The sequence below is a fragment of the Littorina saxatilis genome, linkage group LG2, assembly GCF_037325665.1.
Source record: "Littorina saxatilis isolate snail1 linkage group LG2, US_GU_Lsax_2.0, whole genome shotgun sequence".
Classification (NCBI taxonomy): Eukaryota; Metazoa; Mollusca; class Gastropoda; order Littorinimorpha; family Littorinidae; genus Littorina; species Littorina saxatilis.
This window is the reverse complement of record NC_090246.1, coordinates 22,102,449-22,127,326: the sequence shown is the minus strand read 5'-3', so window position 1 is coordinate 22,127,326 and position 24,878 is coordinate 22,102,449. Positions and strand designations below refer to the sequence as shown.

The 24,878-nt window shown below is 41.0% G+C and overlaps 1 protein-coding gene and 1 long non-coding RNA gene across 2 annotated transcripts in view; both read left to right on the top strand.

The window, feature by feature from the left end:
- The window catches only part of LOC138958489 (SPARC-like), a 62,145-nt gene that overhangs the window by 19,513 nt on the left and 17,754 nt on the right, over positions 1-24,878 (top strand). The window lies entirely within an intron of this gene.
- LOC138958487 (uncharacterized) lies at positions 7,991-11,464 on the top strand. Its single transcript, XR_011453417.1, has 5 exons — positions 7,991-8,815; positions 9,105-9,146; positions 9,671-9,749; positions 10,666-10,787; positions 11,413-11,464. It is a non-coding gene; the product is annotated as an uncharacterized lncRNA (long non-coding RNA).

The window sequence follows — 24,878 nt, the reverse complement described above, 5'->3', positions numbered from 1 at the left end:
ATGCCTGAACCTTTTTTCTATACTTCATAGCTATCAGCAGCCGTGCGCATTCCTTCGGCGTGCTGTTGATGCTCGATTTAGGCAAACGCCCACTTGAGCGTAAGCTGTAACTTTCGGTTTCCAAACACAAAGTGACGTCACAGCCGGTTCTCGTCTACTGGCGGCCATTTCGAAGTCTCGTTTAGCAGACGAATTTGGCGGAACGTTTTTAATTAAATCACAATGATTAAGCTACGAATCGGTGAATTTCTTTACATTTTTGGAATCTTTAGGTGCATTTCTCTAACCTTCAGTCATCGGTTAGTGGTTCTAATAACCTTTAAAACAGCGTGGTCTGGACCTTTAAGCAATGTCCCATTGTTGAGTGTGACGAAAACTCGTGGTGACGATTTTAAAACATGTTGGGTCACGCATGGTCCAATCTTAAATGGTCCAACCTTACATGGTCCAACCTTACATGGTCCAACCTTACATGGTGCTACCTTACATGGTCCAACCTTACATGGTCCAATCTTACATGGTCCATATATATTATTGGACCATGTAAGATTGGACCATGTAAGATTGGATCATGTAAGGTTGGACCATGTAAGGTTGGACCATGTAAGGTTGGACCATGTAATATTGGACCATGTAAGGTTGGACCATGTAAGATTGGACCATGTAAGGTAGGACCATGTAAGGTTGGACCATGTAAGATTGGACCATGTAAGATTGGACCATGTAAGGTTGGACCATGTAAGGTTGGACCATGTAAGATTGGACCATGTAAGGTTGGACCATGTAATATTGGACCATGTAAGGTTGGACCATGTAAGGTTGGACCATGTTATATTGGACCATGTAGATTGGACCATGTAAGGTTGGACCATGTAAGGTTGTACCATGCAAGGTTGGACCATGTAAGATTGGACCATGTAAGATTGGACCATGTAAGGTTGGACCATGTAAGGTTGGACCATGTAAGATTGGACCATGTAAGATTGGACCATGTAAGGTTGGACCATGTAAGATTGGACCATGTAAGATTGGACCATGTAAGATTGGACCATGTAAGGTCGGACCATGTAAGGTTGGACCATGTAAGATTGGACCATGTAAGATTGGACCATGCGTGACCCAACATGTTTTAAAATCGTCACCACGAGTTTTCGTCACACTCAACAATGGGACATTGCTTAAAGCCTGATATTAACAAACATCATTATGTTTCTTGGCTCGCTCACTTTTTCTGTTCACTCACTCATGCCATTTTTTTGGACAAAATCATCAGGCTCAATCAGGCGATGCAAAAGTCCCACGCTTTGAAGTAAGTTACTTCAAAGTGTGGGAAGATCCCCCCCACACTTTGAAGTAAAAACTGAGTTTACTTCAAAGTGTGGGAAGATCCCCCCACACTTTGAAGTAAAAAATGGGTTTACTTCAAAGTGTGGGGCACATCCCCACACTTTGAAGTAATTTACTTCAAAGTGTGGGATTACTTCAAAGTGTGGTGCAACAGTCGTGCCGCGTCTGCTATCCAGTTCGCGGTAGGATTAGAAAATATATATATATACCAAACCGATGTCAAATACAAGCTGATTTGGTGAAATAAAGCACATTTCTACTTGCGAAACCCATCGAACAGCCATTAGGCTAAGCGAGAGAGTTCTCGTGATTGTTTTAATTAAAAAACTCATTCATAAAAACTAGAGACTAGGTTTCTGGTCAAAACGAATGATTAATCTGCTGTATCATTCGCTTGTCGGAAAGACAATCGGCCTACGCGCATCTCTCAAATGTGACCTTCTCTTGTCTACTGTCTCGGAAGATTTATTCTACTCCCAAATAGCACTTCTTTGCACCTCTTATGACTCCTTCGTCCTCTAGAATCCCGTATCCACACCAAATACGAGCTGATTTGGTGAAATAAAGCACATTTCTACTTGCAAAACCCATCGAACAGCCATTTCCGGTGCTCGATCGCGGACATTTTCAGCTTTGAAGGCTATTTACGGGCAAATATCAATCGCTCCCTGACTTTTTATGCATCGAGAAACAAATTTAGTCATCGCTGAATCAGTAGCTTACCTTAAATCCCGACATAAATCAAACAATACCTAGAAAACAGACAAAACTTGCCTTCACACGTGTCATGAGCGGCCTTCGGCTTCTGTTCGGCCTTTGACCGGTTATCCCCCGTGATTACCGGAGTCTAAAGGTAGTCTTTTTCGCCAAGTCAGTACTGAAGGTTTCTCTCAGTGACAGAACAAACGGATTCACACTAAAGCTTGTTTGTTTACTGCGTCTATCTTCAAAGGGTGATCAGTGTCATTTCCTTCTTTCACAAGTATTTCCTCCCCTTTGTCTTTTTACTGACGGTAGTGGATTCCATCCTGCTCTTAACAACAGTGCATGTCAAGACACAGATGAAAAAAGAACAAGTCGCGTAAGGCGAAAATACAATATTTAGTCAAGTAGCTGTCGAACTCACAGAATGAAACTGAACGCAATGCCATTTTTCAGCAAGACCGTATACTCGTAGCATCGTCAGTCCACCGCTCATGGCAAAGGCAGTGAAATTGACAAGAAGAGCGGGGTAGTAGTTGCGCTAAGAAGGATAGCACGCTTTTCTGTACCTCTCTTTGTTTTAACTTTCTGAGCGTGTTTTTAATCCAAACATATCATATCTATATGTTTTTGGAATCAGGAACCGACAAGGAATAAGATGAAAGTGTTTTTAAATTAATTTGGACAATTTAATTTTGATAATAATTTTTATATATTTAATTTTCAGAGCTTGTTTTTAATGCGAATAGTACATATTTATATGTTTTTGGAATCAGCAAATGATGGAGAATAAGATAAACGTAAATTTGGATCGTTTTATAAATTTTTATTTTTTTTTACAATTTTCCGATTTTTAATGACCAAAGTCATTAATTAATTTTTAAGCCACCAAGCTGAAATGCAATATCGAAGTCCGGGCTTCGTCGAAGATTACTTGACCAAAATTTCAACCAATTTGGTTGAAAAATGAGGGCGTGACAGTGCCGCCTCAACTTTCACGAAAAGCCGGATATGACGTCATCAAAGACATTTATCAAAAAAATGAAAAAAACGTTCGGGGATTTCATACCCAGGAACTCTCATGTCAAATTTCATAAAGATCGGTCCAGTAGTTTAGTCTGAATCGCTCTACACACACACACACAGACACACAGACACACGCACATACACCACGACCCTCGTTTCGATTCCCCCTCGATGTTAAAATATTTAGTCAAAACTTGACTAAATATAAACAAGTCGCGTAAGGCGAAAATACAATATTTAGTCAAGTAGCTGTCGAACTGACAGAATGAAACTGAACGCAATGCTATTTTTCAGCAAGACCGTATACTCGTAGCATCGTCAGTCCACCGCTCATGGCAAAGGCAGTGAAATTGACAAGAAGAGCGGGGTAGTAGTTGCGCTAAGAAGGATCGCACGCTTTTCTGTACCTCTCTTTGTTTTAACTTTCTGAGCGTGTTTTTAATCCAAACATATCATATCTATATGTTTTTGGAATCAGGAACCGACAAGGAATACGATGAAAGTGTTTTTAAATTGATTTGGACAATTTAATTTTGATAATAATTTTTATATATTTAATTTTCAGAGCTTGTTTTTAATCCGAATATAACATATTTATATGTTTTTGGAATCAGCAAATGATGGAGAATAAGATAAACGTAAATTTGGATCGTTTTATAAATTTTTATTTTTTTTTACAATTTTCAGATTTTTAATGACCAAAGTCATTAATTAATTTTTAAGCCACCAAGCTGAAATGCAATACCGAAGTCCGGGCTTCGTCGAAGATTACTTGACCAAAATTTCAACCAATTTGGTTGAAAAATGAGGGCGTGACAGTGCCGCCTCAACTTTCACGAAAAGCCGGATATGACGTCATCAAAGACATTTATCAAAAAAATGAAAAAAACGTTCGGGGATTTCATACCCAGGAACTCTCATGTCAAATTTCATAAAGATCGGTCCAGTAGTTTAGTCTGAATCGCTCTACACACACACACACACACACAGACACACACACACACACACACACGCACATACACCACGACCCTCGTTTCGATTCCCCCTCGATGTTAAAATATTTAGTCAAAACTTGACTAAATATAAAAAGAAGAGAAAAACAGAAATCATAAAAGAGAAAAGTGGATACTTTCCTTAAAAACACAGGCTCTGAAGTGGCAAACATAATAAGTCACCTCATCATACTTTCCACGCAAGAAGATTGGTTCCGCAAACACTCCTACTTTATAGGCTATCATTATAGTATCAATCATCTTACTTTCTAATTGCCTACGTTCATTGAACAGGTCGTTGACACGCACACCTATCTGGTAACCTCCCCCCCCCCCCCCCCCATCCCCACCCCACAACTTCCCCACATCCGCCACCCAAATGTTTCTCTTCATCTTACCTCAGCCAGTTTTGTTCTGCCATTTACTCCCCCAACCGTGAGTAACGTTGAGGTTGCACGCAACAGCCTCAGTTTCTTTGATCAACCTTGGGTTCCAGTGAGTGTAGATGTAGTATAGTGTAATGTAGTAAACGAGGGGGTAACGAGGTATAGTGGAGAGAGGAAAACTGCCAATTATTGCCACGAAGAAAACAAACCGGGCTTCCCGTGCACGAGGTCATTGCATCCGTTGAGAACAAAGAGAAATTATATCCCCCCACCCACCCCCCACCACTACACAAACTCCGTCTCTCTGTATGTCTGTATGTGTGTCTGTGTGTGTGTGTGTGTCTCTCGCTCTGTTTGTTCTCTCTCTCTGTCCCCCCCCCCCCCTCTCTCTCTCTCTCTCTCTCTCTCTCTGTCTCTCTCTCTCCTCTCTCTCTCTCATCTCTCTCTCTCTCTCTCTCTCTACGTGAATGTCCGTGTAAATATGTGATTAGATTATTAGTCCCCTCTCTGGGCGAGGGCTGGTTGAAAAAAAGCTCGTGGTATTGCTTATGCCACAACCCTCGAAAAAGAAAATTTGATTTGATTTGTCTCTCTCTCTCTCTCTCTCTCTCTCTCTCTCTCTCTCTCTCTCTCTCTCTCTCTCTCTCTCTCTCTCTCTCTCTCTCTCTCTCTCTCTCTCTCTCTCTCTCTCTCTCTCTCTCTCTCTCTCTCTCTCTGTTATTGTATTTAATAGTATCAAATACTATAACTTTTTCTTTGCCTTTAAATACCATTTATTATCATATGTACGATTATTTTTGCCGTCAACCTTTTTTGCTCTTATAATGTTTTCATGTCTGTTTTGTATTCATGTTAGTTAGCAAGGACAGATTGTAAGACTAGGCAACGCCTAAAATCTCCATCCTTCTGTAATAAAGTTTAATTAATCAATCACCCTGTCTCTTTCTGTGTCTATGTCTGAGTCTCCTCTCTGTCTGTCTGTCTGTCTCTCTCTCTCTGTCTCTCTCTCTCACACCCCTCTCACCTTTATATCTCTGTGGTGACACGCGACCTTTGGCTCTTGACCTGGCGTTTGTTGACTTACTCGTTCAGTTTTACTGGATACAGGTGTCCCGGAACATGTGGCATTGTTCAGTTTTTTGGGGGTTCTTTTTTACCGCTGCTTTCCCTCATTTAATTGTAGGTGGGGGTGTTTTGGGTTATTTTTTTGCTGTTGCTGAGTCAGCATTAAAACATAACTGTGGTTTAATGCGGTATGTAAACCTAAGGATTCGATAACATGGAAGAGAAGGAGGAGGCACACAAAGGAAAAGAGGAGGCACTTAACACAAAGGAAAGGAAAGGAAGATTGTCGAAACTTGAGGAGGAGAAGAATAAGGGGGGGGGGGGTAGAGGAAGAAATGCGCAAAGAAAGATGATGCCGATCAGTGAAAAACGTTGTGGATATTAATAAAAACCTGAAGCAGAGGAAGAGGGGGGAGAGAGGGGGGAGAAAGGAAGTGGAGGTGGTCGATGAAACTGAAGAGAAGAACTTGAGGAACACGAAGAATTTTATTTCAAAACCACGTAATTAACATGTAAATATTTCTTTCGGGCAAAGGGAGTGTCCGTGGCATCATTGTGGCCCCCAATTAACTCGGCATACATGTACCGACGCAGCAAGATCGTTATGAATCCATTAAATCAGTCGTTCGATTAATTACATGCATCAGTTACCGACCTAACGAAGGAGACTGCACATGCACCGTGCTTCTGTAGATTTCCAACATGCTTGGTTTAGTTCTAAACTCTGCGCAGCTGCGAGCGTTCATTATAAGCAATTACTGAGACAACGTTTACTTAAGCGTGGAGCATGGAGACCATATTTTGCCAAAACTGCCTGCTCGTTGATAGAGTGTGCAGGTGAGTCTGCAAACCATACGAAAAAACATTGTACAGAAAAGTCTTAAAAAGTTAACACTGCCTCGGGGTTAAAATGTCAATGTATGTCACTTACATGACAATCGCATTCGTTTCAGTCAGTCTCTCTGTCTGTCGTCTTTCTGTTTCGGCTTTAATATGGAAATGGAAATAGCCTAACATCTGCATGGACAATGCGGGTGGGACTTCTCACCGCCTCGCTTTTCTTTTTATATTTAGTCAAGTTTTGACTAAATATTTTAACGTAGAGGGGGGAATCGAGACGAGGGTCGTGGTGTATGTGTGGGTGTCTGTCTGTCTGTCTGTGTGTGTGTGTGTAGAGCGATTCAGACCAAACTACTGGACCGATCTTTATGAAATTTGACATGAAAGTTCCTGGGAATGATATCCCCGGATGTTTTTTTTTCTTTTTTTCGATAAATACCTTTGATGACGTCATATCCGGCTTTTTGTAAAAGTTGAGGCGGCACTGTCACACCCTCATTTTTCAATCAAATTGATTGAAATTTTTGTAAAGCAATCTTCGACGAAGGCCGGACTTCGGTATTGCATTTCAGCTTGGTGGCTTAAAAATTAATTGATGACTTTGGTCATTAAAAATCGGAAAATTGTAATAATTTTTTTTATATAAAACGATCCAAATTTACGTTCATTCTATTCTACATCTTTTCCTGATTCCAAAAACATATAAATATGTTATATTTGGATTAAAAACAAGCTCTGAAAATTTAAAATATAAAAATTATGATCAAAATTAAATTTCCGAAATCGATTTAAAAACAATTTCATCTTATTTCTTGTCGGTTCCTGATTCCAAAAACATATAGATATGATATGTTTGGATTAAAAACACGCTCAGAAAGTTAAAACGAAGAGAGGTACAGAAAAGCGTGCTATGCAGCACAGCGAAACCACTACCGCGCTGAACAGGCTCGTCAGTTTCACTCCGTTTTGCACAAGCGGCGGACTACGGTCATTGTGAAAAAATGCAGTGCGTTCAGTTTCATTCTGTGAGTTCCACAGCTTGACTAAATGTAGTAATTTCGCCTTACGCGACTTACGTTCATCTCTCACCTCTCTTTCTGCACATTCCCTCTCGCCTCCACAAGTCTGCTCAGGATCTTACATGGAGTGAGAGCATCATTCAACTTGGACACATACGTAAAATCAACTGCCTGCCTGCTTCCTGCACGGAAAAGTAACTAAGCTATTATTCTGTGGAATTAATTTTGCAGAATGATATATATGTCAGTTACAAAATGAAGTCAGCAAGAATTTTCTCCTCTACAAAAAACAACAACTACAGTACAATCAAGCGAACAAAACTAGCTAGGAAATGTATTGTCTTGGTATGTTTCCAAGTGAAAGGATATTCTTATTCCACGTAAAATAAAGTCAGCAAGAAATGTCCTCAGTACAAACAACAACAGCACAACAACAACAAACCAAACGATAAAAACTAGCCAGGCTGTATAGTGTCTTGATATGTTTCCAAGTTTCCAATATTCTTATTACACCCCCGGTATTCACGACTTTTTTCCGTGACCTTTCGTATTTCATGGGGGCTGCCATTTTGGTTTTGATGCGCTTCCTTTTCCGGTTTACGTATTTTCCGGTTTAACATAGCATTTGCGTTTTTTGTCAGAAGAGTGATATTTGGTTATGAAGGAAGTCAAGTCCGCCATTACCTGCAACCTCAGTTGAGTGTTTACTTTGAACTTAAACTTGAACCGTAACAGTGTGTAGCCAGTTCGCAAGACCTGTTCATCTTCCTACCAGTTCCAACTGTTGTTATCAATGGGTCGCGCAGCTGGAGGAAGTGTTTATTTTCATTTGGAGCCCAACTTCAGTTCAAAACCAGTCAAGAACTGGCCTTGACATTCGTTTGGAACTTAGTTCAACGAGTATTTTCTCGAACGTAACTTTTGACCCAGCTGGTTGGCATCATGAATTAGACGTACACCGGCAGTTATAAATCATGTTGTGCAAAAGACTCTAAAGAAGTAGAACATTGTGGAAAATCGGGAATGCTTTCTCAGTTTGTGCACCCTGGCAACATTCATCAGGAAAAAAAACTGCATATGCCTTCCTCTGCAAAACAAAAGTCGCGCGAAGAATGCTGAACGGGCAGCGACGACTAGCTGTTCTTCTTCAAAGTAATAAACTACCCCCCAAACCCTGCAAGTTTGTGCGATTTACTTTGTGGACATGAAGCCAGCAGAGGGCTCAGGAATGCCCACTTAATTCCTTGATTTTACTTCCGTCACAAGAACTAAAAAAACATTCAATGTTCGTTAAATCTGTGGATCAAGTGACTCTAGAAGCGGAGGAAATGAAAATCACCGGCAGATCTGTACAAGATGTTGAATTCTGCCAGGGAAACGAAGCCGCTGTCACGGCAGAGAAGTCTCCGCCTACGAAAGTCGGTAGATCTAGAGCAAGGTAAACATACGTTTTTCAACGCTTGTTCACAAACACACACACACGTACACAAACACACACACGCTCACACCATCACACACACACTTATGAAAGAGATGGAACAGCTGATCGAGTGATGACAATGTTGATTGATAAGTATTTTTTGGTGCGGTGAACTTGAGGCAATATTGTTCTATCAATCCATCAATATATTTTACACTTTCACCCCAGAAATGAAGCACGTGTACACATATTGAACAAAAGAACCATTTTAAGCTTCCATTGGTATTGTTTCCTCTTTTTTTTGCAGACATGTTGGCAGGAAGTGAGTGTTTCACCCCACTCTTGCAAGGTAGGTTGATCACTGATGACAAGTTCTGATTGTTTTTCCTTTTTAATATTAAACGGATGACAATCCGTACTCTGCAGATGGATCTAACCGATACACGGAAGCAACATTGGGAACACACTGTTATTCAGTCTGTGAATAGTTCATGTGTGAGGGGTATTACTGCAAGTACGTTCACTAATGTAGAGAAATAATTTTGGACTCAAACTTCAAGTTAAATTGTTTCTGCTGTCAGAGCCATCTTTCTGAAGGAACAATATTTTACATGCCACTGGATTGTTGTATATTCCTTATTTTGCAATGACAGGCTCAGCTTTCATTTGATTGTAATGTGTTTCTTATTTGAAGCTTTGTAGTTTGTATCATAAAAGCTGTGTAGAAGTGTTGCACTTGTTTTGCAGACTGCATTTATAGGCGTGGTAGCTATTGCACCTCCCCCCCCCCCCCCCCCCACCTATTTATCTAACACACCCACCCACACACATACACAGGGTGCTGACAAAGGATCTTTTTCTATTCTCCTTCAGGCCATCGCTTAATTTCTTGCAGACTGAGGAGCAGAGGACGTTTGAGCCGCTCCTAAACCTGAGGCACACAAGCCACAAGGTAAATAAGGTATCAGTATAAAAACAAATGTTTTCACTTTGATTTTTATCGCATCATTTTTTTTAAATTAAACTCTGTAAATTGTGGCAATTACACATTATGCTAATAACATTATTATGAAGAATGAAGATTTTCAACTTATCATTGAAGAAATGAAATCAAGCATTTTTGTTCATTCTGTATTTGATTATTATTTTCCAGTCTTTGGGTTGGCATAGTGGGTGAAATAATGAGGAGTGTCGGTTGGTGTTATTTTTTCGGTCTTGGTGATGTAATATTTTTCCCACGGTATTCATGGTTATGTTTGACTTTAGTGCAGATTCCAGAACAGCCTCTTAAACTGAAAAGCTACAAGGTCAACAATATAAACAGGTTACTGGTGTCTCAGGCATTGATGTTTTTAAAAAGATTTGCACAGCAATTTATGTGTTTGTAAACAGATAATGAAAATAAAGCATAACAACTTTTATATTTTGTAAGTGGAATTAAATGTTTTCATTTTTTATTTTGAAGTGTTTTTGTATTCAGGTTTTATTGGATGGGTGGGGGGGGGGGGGGGTGGTTTTGGTGATTCTGACTTTTTATGATGTAAGGATTTTTTTCCTTAATTAGTTATTTAATTAGTTTATGTAGGGGGGGGGGGGGGGGGGGGCGTGGGATTTAAAGTGTATTTCTGGCTTTCGGAGAGGTGCTAAATCTGTTAAAATGGAAATGAAATAAAACAATTGGTGGTGAGGGTTATTACAAAAAAAGTAAGGATTATTTCTCATACCTTTTTATTTTTTACCCAAAAATTATGTTACTGAAATTATTCATTAATTTTTAAAGAGGCAGACTGTGAGACAGGTGATGTAATTGAAGTTAGAATATCATGAGATGTTACTTACTTTCTTTACAATATCATCTAATTTGACAGTCCGACACTGAAGACTGCAGACTTCATGGCAGCCACTGACCTGACGATATGACAGCCATGAATTGAATATCAAACGCAGAAGAAGAAAAAGAAGAAGACAGTCTAACAGGAAAATAATTCTGGTATGCTCATAATTTCTATGCCAGTTTGAAAAAAGTCATGAATTGAAGTTTACCCAGGTTAGACATTAGCATGTCGTAATTGTGACAATGAATGTATCCGTAAACGCACCAATAGACTTACTTTGAAAAATTGAAGTCATGCATCGTCAATATGACTACAATCACAAACTGAATAAGGGGAAATCATGTCAATTTGGTGGTCTGGATCATCAGCTGTTGCTCATTCGCTATAATGGTCTACTTGACAAAGCCCGTCTTCATGTGCTTCTTTGTTTCTTTATACCTAGTGTAGACAACATGTAGGCGTTTGCAGACTGTTTATTGTTTTGCTGTTGTTTGTTTGTGAGTAAAACTATGGTGTGACCTCAATTGTTTGAAATTTGTTGTGTATGTTCTACTTTGTGTAAGGTGTTTCTCCATGCCCCCAGAAGAACCGACATTATATTAAAACCTTCATACCCTGAAAATACTTGCATACTAGTATAGATGTTGTTTCTTATTGTAATGATTGGGGACAGGCAAGCTCTTAAATTGTGCAAGCCATCAGAAAACTGTCAAGTCTGATTTGCTAGAACAAGCGATATTAACACGTTATTAAGATGAATATTTGATGAAATATGTGCAGGAACTACTTCAGCAGATTCATATGGCCAGTCTCACAATGCAAGAAAGATGAGTAAATTGAATTATGTCTCTCCCACCTGTTCTGTGTTTAGTGTCAGCCGTGATTGCCTGATGAGAATTTGAAAACATGTTGCTAACTAACATGAACCCAACCATGAAACGTGATGTAGGTGAGTAGCCCATCTAGAAAAACGAACCTGTTCTAATTCCGAATTAGAACAGGTTCTTTTTTCTAGATGGGCTACTCACCTACATCACGTTTTATGGTTGGGTTCATGTTAGTTAGCAACATGTTTTCACATAGAAAATGGTGGGCACCTGAACAAATATCTGCACATTACAATGAAGTCTTACTTTTTAATCTGATGGTTTAATAACCCCCAAAAACCCAACCAACCAGCACCCCCCCCCCCCACCCCCACCCCTCCAAGAAGAAGCTCACATAACTACCAACTACACAATTTCATTACAGAATCAAACAATGGGAAGAATCAGGATTCAGCAGTGCTAGGTCGTTGGGGGGATAGCTATCACTAGGCACTCAGCAATGAATAGTTGAGGTTTTCACGGACATTAACAAAATCCGGTAACCTACGGACAGTAAATTTCACAGGGAAGGGAACAAGAACGTCAAAAATGGAAAAGTATGTTTTTTCTTTCAAACCATTGATAGAGCTCTGAAGCTTCACACAAGTTTTGCAGAGAGAGCCCTCGGCCTCTTCATTTTTGGCACTAAAACATGCGCACACACAAAAAGAAAGTTTTTAAAAAGTGGCACCGATGTATTCTCACACTCACAGCCTTAGAATATTGCAGTTTGTATGTTACCAAATTGAGGCATGATTTTACTCCATACCTGACCAAATCTGCGACAGTCGGGCAAACTTCTTATAAGTCGGATTGGGCCTTCAATCAAATACTCAGAAACCAGCAGCTACTTTAAGTAATACTAGTTTTGTTGTTATTTTTTACAGCTTGTACTGAATGTGTTTTCTTTTATCTCCTCAGAATCGAGTCAGCCAGAGAAAGACCATTGAGAGGGAGAGCGCACAGTAAAGCATATATGGCATGCACTTCGGTGGACCAGTGCCATCATCTTCATAACAAGAGATGCAGATCATATTTTCTTATGTTTAAGTATAGCTGTTAGCAAAAGTATTTGACGATTCTTGGGCACGACTTTCGTGTTTAATCCTATTAGCTTGTGTACAGCCCCAAAATCTGTTTTATTTTGATTTATCATTTATAGTTTGAATTTTTTTTTAATGGAATTAGTCCAAATGTAAATACATCTAAGGTTGCAATATTGTTTTTTTGTATATATACCCTTAAAACTACCTCTTCGTGTAAACAAAATTTAATTGTATAAAGAAGTGTTTCTTCAAGGGAGATAATTTGAAGCGAATTTTTTTTTAAATCAGTAAAACTGCGTAGTGACATCCTCAATTAAATAAAAAGAATAAGGAATAAAGGTATACACACAGGTTGTACCCATTTTCTTGATTGCACTGCTTTTAAGTAGAAAGCTTTTTTTTCTCAGAATTATTTTACAAATAAAATTCAAGGGAGGCAATTGATATGATAAAAAGGAAGACTTTTTTTTCTTAGAATACTGTACACATTTAGTAAAGTATAATTTACAAGACAAAACACAGGGTTTTTTGGTTTTTTTTCTGTGCCTACTACTTGACAAGAGAACCACGATATTTTTGTGCAGATTATTTAAAATTTTCTGTACAGTATATTTTACAAAGACAGATCCATACAATATACATAATTTTGTAATAGATGTTTTCAATTTGTAGGTATGTTTTTTTTTTAAATCAACAGTTCGGATAGCCACAACAAGTGTGTATGTCTTGTGATTTGAGAGCTTTAGCACTGGATGCTTAGAATCCTCTTGATCATTTACTTCAGTAGGTAAAGCCACCTTCTCCAAAATCTTCTCTCCTATTCTGTGCTTACTACAGTGGGTTTGACAAGAGAACCACGAGATTTGTTTTTGTACATATGTTGCTTTTATTCTGTACACTTTAATGATTTAATCCTATGTGCACATTTTTTTTAACTGTGTTTTTGTTTTTGTTTTCCTGTATTCAAAGTGTGTATGGAAACCACAACCTGTCACAGCAGTATTATTAATCTGGATCTCCCTGCTAAGAACGTAATTAACAGAACGTGTGCATGTAGCTAAAGAACTTAAAAAGAATTTCTGCTACTTCACTCAAAATACGTCCATCCTCACACTCATATTTTCTTAAAATAATATTTGTTCATACAAACATGTTTGTGAATTATTCAATTTTGCGTAAAATATTCAATTACGATTTCTTTGTGTGTTGCAAAATTATGTAGTAAAATTATGCAAGATCAAATTCAAAACAGCAATAAAGCTGCTGACGGCAGAATACCTCTGTTGACTTCTCTATCTGTTGGGTCAAACTATGCCACAGACATGTTTCTTCTAGAAGCTCAATATTACGTGGTACAGTCTCAAAGACAGAACAACGCAATAACCTTTTTTTGTGTAGATTCGATTGACTTTTTCCTGAAATAAAATATTCATGAAGCCGGTTCTGACTGAGTTAATATATTTCTGAAAAGCTGAACAACGCAATGCGTCTGTGACTGGTGAAGAAGCAGAGCTGGAGCTTTTTGTATTGTTTGTCGTTGGTTTTATTACACACGCACTCACATACGGTCAACAAAATGTTGCATGTTCCTGCTTGACGAACAAATGCCTGCATACATGCGTGCACGTACGAACGTACGAACATTCATACCTGTGCAAACAATCTGCCACTTCAAGTTCAACACCCAAACCCCACACATTCCTCCAAAAGTAGTCTGAAGTATAATACTGGCATTTGTGGTATTGAACGAGGACCTCAACTTCCATTGTCTAGTGCATGTGGGTCTCATGTTGTACGTGTGAAACCACTTACTTAAAAAAGAAAAAATCTTGTAAGCTTATCAACAAAAAACGAACAATTATATTCTTAAACAAACTGGTTAGAATAACAGATTTAGGAGAATGCAATGCAAGGAACATCATTCAGGCATGGGAATTGTCCGCCGAATGGCGGATTTCCGCCGAATTTTTTTTTTGTTCCGCCGAAAATGCAAAAGTGTCCGCCGAAAAAATAAAGGGGGGAGGCACACAAAAAAAGCACCGGTTACTTTGGCCTTTGGGCAAAAGCCCGCGAAAACTTTCCGTACTTTGTTCACGCACTGCTACCGCCCGCCTCAGTTATTGAACTTTTATGTTTGAAAGTAAACCAGATTGCACAGATTGTGTTACAAGTTACATTTTCCTGTTTGTCTCAACAGATCAATTTTTTTACAAATTTAAACCATATATAATACATGTATATTTTTTTTCTTCAAAAAAGCAAAAATTGGTACATTTTTGTACTAAAAACTCTGATTCTAAAAACAGAATTTAATGGCAAACTTGGAGCTCAGATGACACCAGATTGCACCATCTGGGTTCTTTGGAGAAAAAAAATTTCCGGGGGAGCATGCCCCCGGACCCCCCTAGTAAGGCTAGGCGCTTCGCGCCGTCGACTTGACGCTTCGCGTCTACAGTTATAAATTTTCCGCCTTTTTTACAATTTTTAATTCCCATGCCTGATCATTATCTAATTCGGTCGATGCTTAGATCTAGAAAAGCACCCACTTATTCCAGTATAATAGAGAGAAAAAATCCAATTGAACAAGTTCCAGATCTAGACAAGGCAAGCACTAGCAGCAATTTTAGCTAGCAAACTCGAACTTGCCCTGCATTCATGCAAGGTCGAACCACTTTCCCTGCCTAGTGGGGGTTTGGCGGGTAGAGGGCCGGTGCTGGCACACTCGGAGTGAAACGACATGTCACCTACTTCGATAGCTTCTCCGGATTTACGTGTACAAACAGCGTCCGGGTTTACCGCTTCGATTCTAAACCCTAGTTTCTCATGTTGGTAACAAACTGGCTATTTGTTTATCAGATGTGTCGTTGTTCCACATTAAATGATGCTAGAATGCAAGATCGCAATCATTTGGTTATCAAACCAGGTTGTGTTCTTTTTTTCATCACCTTTTTCCGCGCAAACAGTTTTGCGCCATTTCTTTTGCGCAGACTGGGCGGGACAGGAAGCGGAAGCGCATCAAAATTTCTGATTGGACAATGATGCCGACGCCCACTTGACCCCCACTACAATGTCAAGGTCGGAAAGTCGTGAATAGGGGTGTGTATAGGTTTCGGTCGATGTGTTTGTTTGTTTGTTTGTTTGTTTGTGTGTTTGTGTGTTTGTGTTCGCATATAGATCTCAAGAATGAACGGACCGATCGTCACCAAACTTGGTGAACAGGTTCTATACATTCCTGAGACGGTCCTAACAAAAATTGGGACCAGTCGAACACACGGTTAGGGAGTTATTGGTGGATTAAGATTCTACAAGGACTTATAGAGGGACATCTTAATGGTCAAAGGGAAATAACCTTCTCAGTTGGTGGCAGTGAGAATGGTTATTTCCCTTTGACCAACGGGGGTGTTTTTCCTACCTCGGAGGAATTTCTTGTTCCATGTGAAATCCTGGACTCGACAGGATGAACTGTGAGGGCGAACATGATCATCGTGTGCACGGGAAGCAAGGTATCTTTCAGCAAGAGAAGAAAAATAAGAAAAAGAAAAAAGGAACAATAATAAATAAACGATCAACTCAACAAACAAAAGCCTCACCCCCCGACCCCCACCCCAACTGATCCCCACCCCTGCGACCCTCTTTCCTTCATTTCCCTACGTGGAAAATCATTTCAATAGAAAGACTCGCGGATAATTGAGGGGTGGGTGGAACGAGGGAAAACATGGACCGATGGAACTTGACAAAAACGAGACAGTTGGAATAACACAGTGTGCAGGTCTGCAGGAGGAAAATTGACGAACTGCACGTGCATTGTGACCCCTTTCTGTTGTCACTGACAGGCTGGCATTAATGAATCTAATTCTTTGTCACAACAGCGTGCGAGTTCAAATTCTGGATAGATTATAAAGAATTCGTTGTATGCGCACAAAGGGCAAATATGTTGCTAACTTTTTTGCTCAGAATAACTTAATACTCGTAAAGTGGCTTCGTGCTTTGAATGTGCACGTGCGCAGTTTTTCTGTGATGATATGAATGAAGCGTTGAAACAAATGTTGAGCCCTCTATTCGCTGTGATCTCCTACAACAGTGAGGTGTAGTTTGCATGGTACAACTCTTGCTTTTCATTGTATGCGTGTTAATCATGCTGAGTACACAGGAGGTCATTACACGCATGAAGACAAAAGGAAGGCAAGTATTTGGGTGGTCTTGTTGTTCTTGGCAAAAAGCTCTGCGCTTCACTTTGTTGTCATACCCTGTGGGATGACTGACTGCCGACTGCGGAATATTCATAATGATGCTCCTGTTGTTTATCAAGACAAAAGCATCAGGACACGGCGCCTTAGTCTGGGTTTCAGTCTGCCAGCGGTTGCATCGAAACAGGTAAAAAGGTTAAATCCCAAGGTATGGTACCCTTCATACAGACACCATAAAAGCCATATGAATGTATGCTACATAGCAGCCTGAATGCATTTGCACCAGGTAATAATCGTTATCTTGTTCCTTTACCATTTAGATACATATGTGGTTGGGAAACGGCAAACCCAAAAGGTCTGCTACGGATAATGCATTAAATCATATAGCACGTGACAGCATGTTGCGTCAGAGCAACCAATCGGACATTTGGTCTGAATGTGTTTGCCAGCAATGTTCTGGCCTTTGTTCGTGTTTATCAGGGTTGAACCGTTTTAACACTCAGCAAATTCACTGGCTGAACAAAAACAGTTGGAGTGCAGTGCCTGGAATCCAAGAGTCGTGGATGATTCTGTAATTCTCCACTGTAAACTGCAAAACGTCTTGGTCAAAACGGACAGATGAGTTGCATGGTTCAAAGGCAGTGGTCAGTAACAAAACCTGTCACAAATGTATGTGGTTTGGACTTACGGAACTTCGTTCTCCTAACCTTATTAACACGTGTTTGCAGTTTCAACATTTAGCTAATCCATAGGGATGTACGTGGCCAAAGCAATGGATATTGAATAGACAGCGTTGACTTCCAAACGCTTCAATTACCAATACGCTGAGACTGAGGGGATGGTTTCTTCTACAACTAACACTCTTGTCTGTGCCTTTGTTCTTTCTAAACTTGACTACTGCAACTCTCTTCTCTCTGGCTGTCCTCTGTAACTCCTGCATAAACTACAAAAAGTCCAAAACTCGGCAGCACGCCTCATTCTGAAAGCACGAAAACGAGATCACGCAACACCACTTCTTCACACACTGCACTGGTTACCTATTCAAGCCCGCATTGACTACAAACTGTCCACCCTCTGCTTTAACTTCTTTTCTGGCTCGTCTCCTGCTTACTTCTCTGAACTCCTCACCGTCTATTCTCCAGCAAGACAACTCCGTGCCTCTTCTGACTGTCGCATCCTCACCATACCACACACCAAAACCAAAACATACGGACAACGCACTTTTACTTTCTGCACACCCACACAATGGAATTCTCTCCCCTTTCACATCCGCCACTCTCAGTCACTCTCAGTCACCCCAAGCATTCAAACGAGCACTTAAAACGCACCTCTTCAAGAAATACAACCCCTGATTTTGTTTTCTCAGTCCATCAGTAGGCTACATGTGGTGTATTTGTTGTTTTAGTCTTCTTCTTCTTCTTCTGCGTTCGTGGGCTGAAACTCCCACGTACACTCGTGTTTTTTGCACGAGTGGAATTTTACGTGTATGACCGTTTTTACCCCGCCATTAAGGCAGCCATACGCCGCTTTCGGAGGAAGCATGCTGGATATTTTCGTGTTTCTATAACCCACCGAACTCTGACATGGATTACAGGATCTTTTCTGTGCGCACTTGGTCTTGTGCTTGCGTGTGCACACGAAGGGGGATAAGCCACTAGCAGGTCTGCACATAAGTTGACCTGGGAGATCGGAAAAATCTCCACACTTAACCCACCAGGCGGCCGCGACCGGGATTCGGACCCTCGACCTTCCGATTAAGAGGCCGACGTCTTACCACCCCACCACAGCGCCCGTCTGTTGTTTTAGTGATAATGTGATAATGTATATAAACATCTAGGGCTGTTTTTCAGTATTGTTGATAACATGTTCTGTTTGATTAAGGGTATTCAGCTGGTATTTCCTTGTTTTCACTACCTATTTTATTCATGTTTTTATTACTTAGTTAGTGGAAGAATCTTTTGTAATGTATGTTTGATGGTGTATGCTTTTAATTAAGCGTTGTTGACTATGAATGTAGATGTAAATGCTTGTATAACTGTGTTTTAATTTTAAATGTGTCAAGCGCAAAGAGCATAATTGTAAAGTTATGATGTTGCGCTATATAAATGCTCATTTATTATTATCATTATTATTCTCTGTGAATAAGAGAGAGAGAGAGCGAGAGAGAGAGAGAGAGAGAGAGAGAGAGAGAGAGAGAGAGAGAGAGAGAGACGCGGACAGTTCATAATGCCTTTTCAGTCATGTTTCTGCATTTTGTGCAAGAATGAAAAAGCAATATATAGAACCAAGAAAAGCCGGATGTGTGCTCGAGCCAGATAGGTCCCGCCCTTAGTGTGTCTGGGAACCGCCTGCAAACCTTTCTGCCAGACGTCCAATACAATAAGGGAGATAATCGAATATCGAACACCGACCACACCAAGTCTGCTAGACGGGCGATTGCTAACACAAGCCATTACAGACAAAGTGCTAAGCTGGTAGGTGTGACAAATAATGCTTAACTTGATCAATGGGATGCTGAAAGTTTCCTTCGCACAATAAAGGGATTCACTTGATGGTTTTGTACAGGCCGGTATCCTTCGGACAAAATAATAAGTTAAGGGCGAAATAAGATAAGGACGTCTGCAAACAACATCACCTTTCTTCTGTCTGTGTGATGAGCTTTTGGAATGGTGTGAAGGTGTAGCTGTTTCGGTGTCTATGTCTCCTGTGTGAGATTTGACCCGCATGCACTTATGCTTGGAAGGTGCAGAACGGGTATTCAACCTGGAGATGCTACGAGGAGAGTCTGCTAGCACCGCGACTTGTTGAGTAAAAGCGATTTCGACTGATTCTCGTGAGGAAGTACGTTATGGGTTATCAGATACCAAGCGATACAACCAGATACAGAAACGTTTACAAAGTCTCTCTCTCTCTCTCTCTCTCTCTCTCTCTCTCTCTCTCTCTCTCTCTCTCTCTCTCTCTCTCTCTCTCTCTCTCTCTCTTTCTCTCTTTCTCTCTCCTTCTCTCTCTCTCTCACACACACACACACAAACACACACACACACACACACACACACACGCACACACACATAAACAAGCGCGCGCGCACGCACGCCCGCACACACACACACACACTTCGCCCACATTTTCTGACAAATGTTTTTCAGTTGTGCTTGTGTCAGCAACTGTGTTGCTCACAGAACGCCCTCAACTTAAACTGCCAGGAACCTGCCTTTACCTGCAGTCCCCCCCCCCCCCCAAAAAAAAAAAAAATTTGAAGCGGTAAACTTATCACAACACCTGCAACCGCTGCCACGAAAAAAAAAACCACAACTCACTTATTTTCTGCCATTTTCTCAAACACTTGCAATTGCTTCTCGTTTCTCACCTAGGTTCCTAAAACTGTCTGACCTTTTCTTCTATACGGTGTACAGCGGAATCCTCCTTTTAACCAATGCGCCAACATGCAAGTTGTTATAATTGCACCCGACAGGATGGCGCCCTGCGGACTATCGTATAGGTAACTATACGGGGTATTTCCCGCTTGTGTTGTCAGTATTGTATCAGAACTGTATTCAAACCGATGCAACGGGTTTGTAATTTTTTTAATAACTTGTTTTTTTAACTTGTCTATTTTAGTATTTAGGTCAACTTGAACGATTCCATCCTGAACTCAGGTCAAAAATTAGTTACTTCCCTTCGGGTCTCATTCTATCCCTGACAGGATGCCTTGGTTTTTCTTCTCTGGAAAGGAAATCGATTTTTTACACATTTAGATCTTTTTGTAATGTGTTATGGATATAAGCAGATTCGCGATCGTCGATAATGATTTTTCATGGTGTTGTGTAATTTTTAAATTACAAAGGAATATATTATATGTAAGACAGTTTCAAGCGAGCTATCTTTCGCGGATGTATATACTGTGCAAACAACTCTAAAGTGTCACGTGATAATCAACTGTGGCTTCGGTGCGCGCCGGTGCAGACGATTTTTTCTGTGTATATCACGGTCTCTTTCCGACAGCAGTCTCAAAATTTCGACTTGTTTTGACCTTAGAACGATGTCTTTATCATAACTGTGAAGAACAGAACGGAGATCACTGTCGAAGTCGGCCAATCTGCAATCATTTTCGTCTCGCGAACACTGATCTCAAATTTAGATCAGTTCTCGCGAAAAACATATAGGAGATAACTCTGTATTCTTGTTTTGATGAATTCGCGCAATAATTTAGCATGCTGTCAGAGAGAAACTGGCGATAGCCGTTGAGCGATGATTATCAGAATGGAACGATTCATGTTTTTCCTGTTGGCAGCAACCGTTGTTTTTGCCATATGTTTTGCTTCAAGTTGTTAAGTTGGTTTGCTACCAGTTGTGTTTTCTTGCTAACTTCCTCTGTTTTGTTTACGAGCTTCCTATAGCCTACAGTGCATTTCAGTCAACAACATTGCTGACTCAGTAAGAGTCACATTCGCCAGATCACATACACTAGGCACTTCCTTCTCTTCACCTCCATGTTTGGGAGAGGTAAGTCTCACTCGGTTCCTTCCGGCATATCCGTCCAAAGATATATTAAATGCGAAATAAAGAAAGAGGGAAAGACAGAGAGAAAGTGAGAGAGGGAGAGAGAGAGAGAGAGAGAGAGAGAGAGAGAGAGAGAGAGAGAGAGATACAGACAGACAGACAGACAGACAAAGACAGAGAGAGTGAGAGAAACAAAGAGAGACAAATGGACAGACAGACTGATGACTTGAAAAGACAGACAAACGGTGGGAGAATTTTCAATGTATTTTTTTTTAAAGTGCGATCTTTACGATGGAATTCATCCATCTAAGTGATTAATCAGATCATGCTTAAAATTACCTCCCTTCTCCCTCTCCCTCTCTCTCTCTCTCTCCCTCTCTCCGGCCTCTCTCTCTCTCTCTCTCTCTCTCTCTCTCTCTCTCTCTCTCTCTCACACACACACACACACACACACACTCACACACACACACATCAATCAGTGGGAGAGACCAATTCAGTGGAATTAAGTTATCCAGCCGCAGAGTGCGTAAGACTGCCAATCTCAAACTGAACTGGTGTGGGTGCCTGTTTTTGTACTGAAGGGAACCGCGTGTGAGCCCACTTTTGTGTGGGTTTTCCGGTGCGGAACAGCCTGTCTGGTGCATGATCTAAGTGTGTGACATGGGGTGACCTCGGTACAACCGCGTAACTGCTTACAATCCTCTCAGTTCGTCATCATGTAGACATGTTTGTATTAAAATCATGCCAACCAACCGTGGAATGTAAGAAGGCTTGAATTCAGAGAGCATGCTAACATTCTTTGCTCAGTGGCTTCTTGTGATAAGCACTGAGAACGTGTCAGTTTGCATTTTTTCTTTAGTTTCATAAGTTCACATTGGCAATTTCGGTAGGCATTTCTTACTTTCAATGCAAAGCAGGGTCTATCTCGTTTTTAGTAATTCTTCCTTTAAACGTGCATTCCTTCCGGCCGGCGTTAACTATCACGTAATCCATCACGTGGTCTGTCCGCGCTTTTGGTTTAAACAATTTATCCAGAAATGCACAGATAACAATGCTGCATACAATCAATATAATAAGCAAAGCACAACAAGCAAAGCTTATACACGTGCTCTTAAAAAGCATTATAATATCTGATTAGGCAGACGATACGGGGATCTGTAGAAGGGGAAAAGGAGGGAGGAAAAAACACACCAAAATAAACCACGCCTTTACAAGGGACAAGAGGGTTCTTCAACTTGCACACATACCAAGAATCTATAGTTTGCCTGCCGTTTTTTGTGCAGAAATTGATTTCTTTACTGAATTAGTTTTGTACCTGACACATTTGTATGTCTGCAAAATTAATTCAGAAAAAAATACTCCGAGCAGGCAGGCTGTTGATTATCATTGGTATACAAACAAGGAAAGAGAGAATGCTTTATCTCCTACAGGCTAAATATTTCGCCTCTTAAGGACAAGATTTGGGTAATTATGATTCGCGTTTTACGCCCTCACGGCTTTTGACAAGGTACACAAGTGTATGCGTGTTTAGCCATCTTTATCTGCACTTATGGCAGAATGACCGAGCTCTTTTACGTGCCATTGTGGTGACACGGGGGTGGGACATGGCTTACGTCTCTGGGTCTGCACATAAATTTGACCCGTGTCCGTCCCGGCCCGAATTCGAACCTGCGACCTTCCGAATTGGTATATGTTGACCGACGGGCGCTGTGGCGGGGTGGTAAGACGTCGGCCTCTTAATCGGAAGGTCGAGGGTTCGAATCCCGGCTGCGGCTGCCTGGTGGGTTAAGTGTGGAGATTTTTCCGATCTCCCAGGTCAACTTATGTGCAGACCTGCTGGTGCCTTATCCTCCTTCGTGTGTACACGCAAGCACAAGACCAAGTGCGCACGAAAAAGATCCTGTAATCCATGTCAGAGTTCGGTGGGTTATAGAAACACGAAAATACCCAGCATGCTTCCTCCGAAAGCGGCGTATGGCTGCCTTAATGTCGGGGTAAAAACTGTCATACACGTAAAATTCCACTCGTGCAAAAACACGAGTGTACGCGGGAGTTTCAGCCCACAAACGCAGAAGAAGAAGAAGAAGGAGGTATATGTCGACCAAGTGGGAGGACAGACATGTGGTGGTGTACCCGTTCGGTCACACGGTTACTTTAAATCATGCCTGCCAGCCTTGGAATGCAAGACGGTTTGGTTACAGAGAGTAGGCTCTTAAATTAAAGGATTCTCTGATTGCTTCTATATATATATGATACGACTTGTGTCTGTGTGTGTGTGTCTGTTCGCGATGCGCGGCCAAGGTTCTCGATGGATCTGTTTCAAATTTGGTGGCCATATTCAGGTACACCCGGGACACAACCTGGTCGATGAGATATTTCAACACGTGCTCTCAGCGCGCAGCGCTGAACCGATTTTGGTTTTTTTGTCTGGATCCACTACCAGTAACTCTTCCTTATCTTCTCCAGTGTTTTCAGCGTTTACCTCCCTTCCTTCGTATGGCGCGCGGATATTCCCATTCCGTTACTATTTTTAGAAGGTCACTGCACGTTACTATTTTTAGAAGGTCTCCAGTGTTTTGCGCGTTTATCTCCTTTCCTTCGTGCGCCGGCGAAGCCGGCGTACACCCAGCAAAGCCGGGTCCCAGGCGCAGCCTGGTGTTCGGCTCTACTTCCTCCCGGCGAAGCCGGTACCCGGCGAAGCGGGTAATCATCTAGTCTTGTATATATTGAGCAGCGGCGAGCATCACGTTCAATTTTATCATAAAAAGTTCACAACTATCTTATTTTTAGTGCATAGCCGGGTTTATCTGCTTGCTTGTTAATTCTAACTTAAACTAAATGAATTTTCAAATTGAGCGACTTTTCTGTGTTAAGTGATCACTGACAAATACGCACGACGATGTATTCGTATGTGACTGTGTTATCCATCCAGAGTTCAGCACCTCATCTCATCTCTCTACTATAGTTACATACACGATGCATCGTACATAGTCGAAGTTAAAGATCATGATGTATTTTCGTCCAAACAGTCCGCACTTGTCCCGGGGTTCTTGCGTAAATATTGCCTGTAGTATTGACGTTTTGGTGCTTTCTGAAAGGTAACTTTGTCTCCGCTAATAAACAAAACATGGTGTTCCACGCTAGCCTGTCTAAACAGACAGAGGTTCATCCTATGGCGCTCCGATCTGTTACTTACTGAAGGTTCCATGCCTTTGAAAGCCACCCCTGTTTCGTCTTCTTCGTGGTGTGCTCGCTGCCCCAGGCAGATACCCAGGTGGATACTGGTTGGTTTTAGGGTCCTGCGTGCACGTGCCTGCTTCCCGCTTGTATCCTGAACGCACAGGCTCAGTTGGTAGAACTCGGGATTTGCGATCCTCGCGCTACCGGTTCGAGTCCAGACCGGGGCGCACACGGGTCAAATTTATGTGACGACCCAAAGCTGATTAGGCCACACAAAAAAATAGGTGTGGTTACGGTAATTACATAGCCAAAAAAAATAGGGTATGTAGGTAGGCAATCACTTTCTTTTTTTTTAACTTTTTTTCTAATGTGTACAAATTAAACCTACTTGACAGGGAAATAAGTGTGCGACACGGGCGCTTTCGCTTTCATTGCGTTTTTTGCACTCGTTTTTTGTTTTGTTTTTG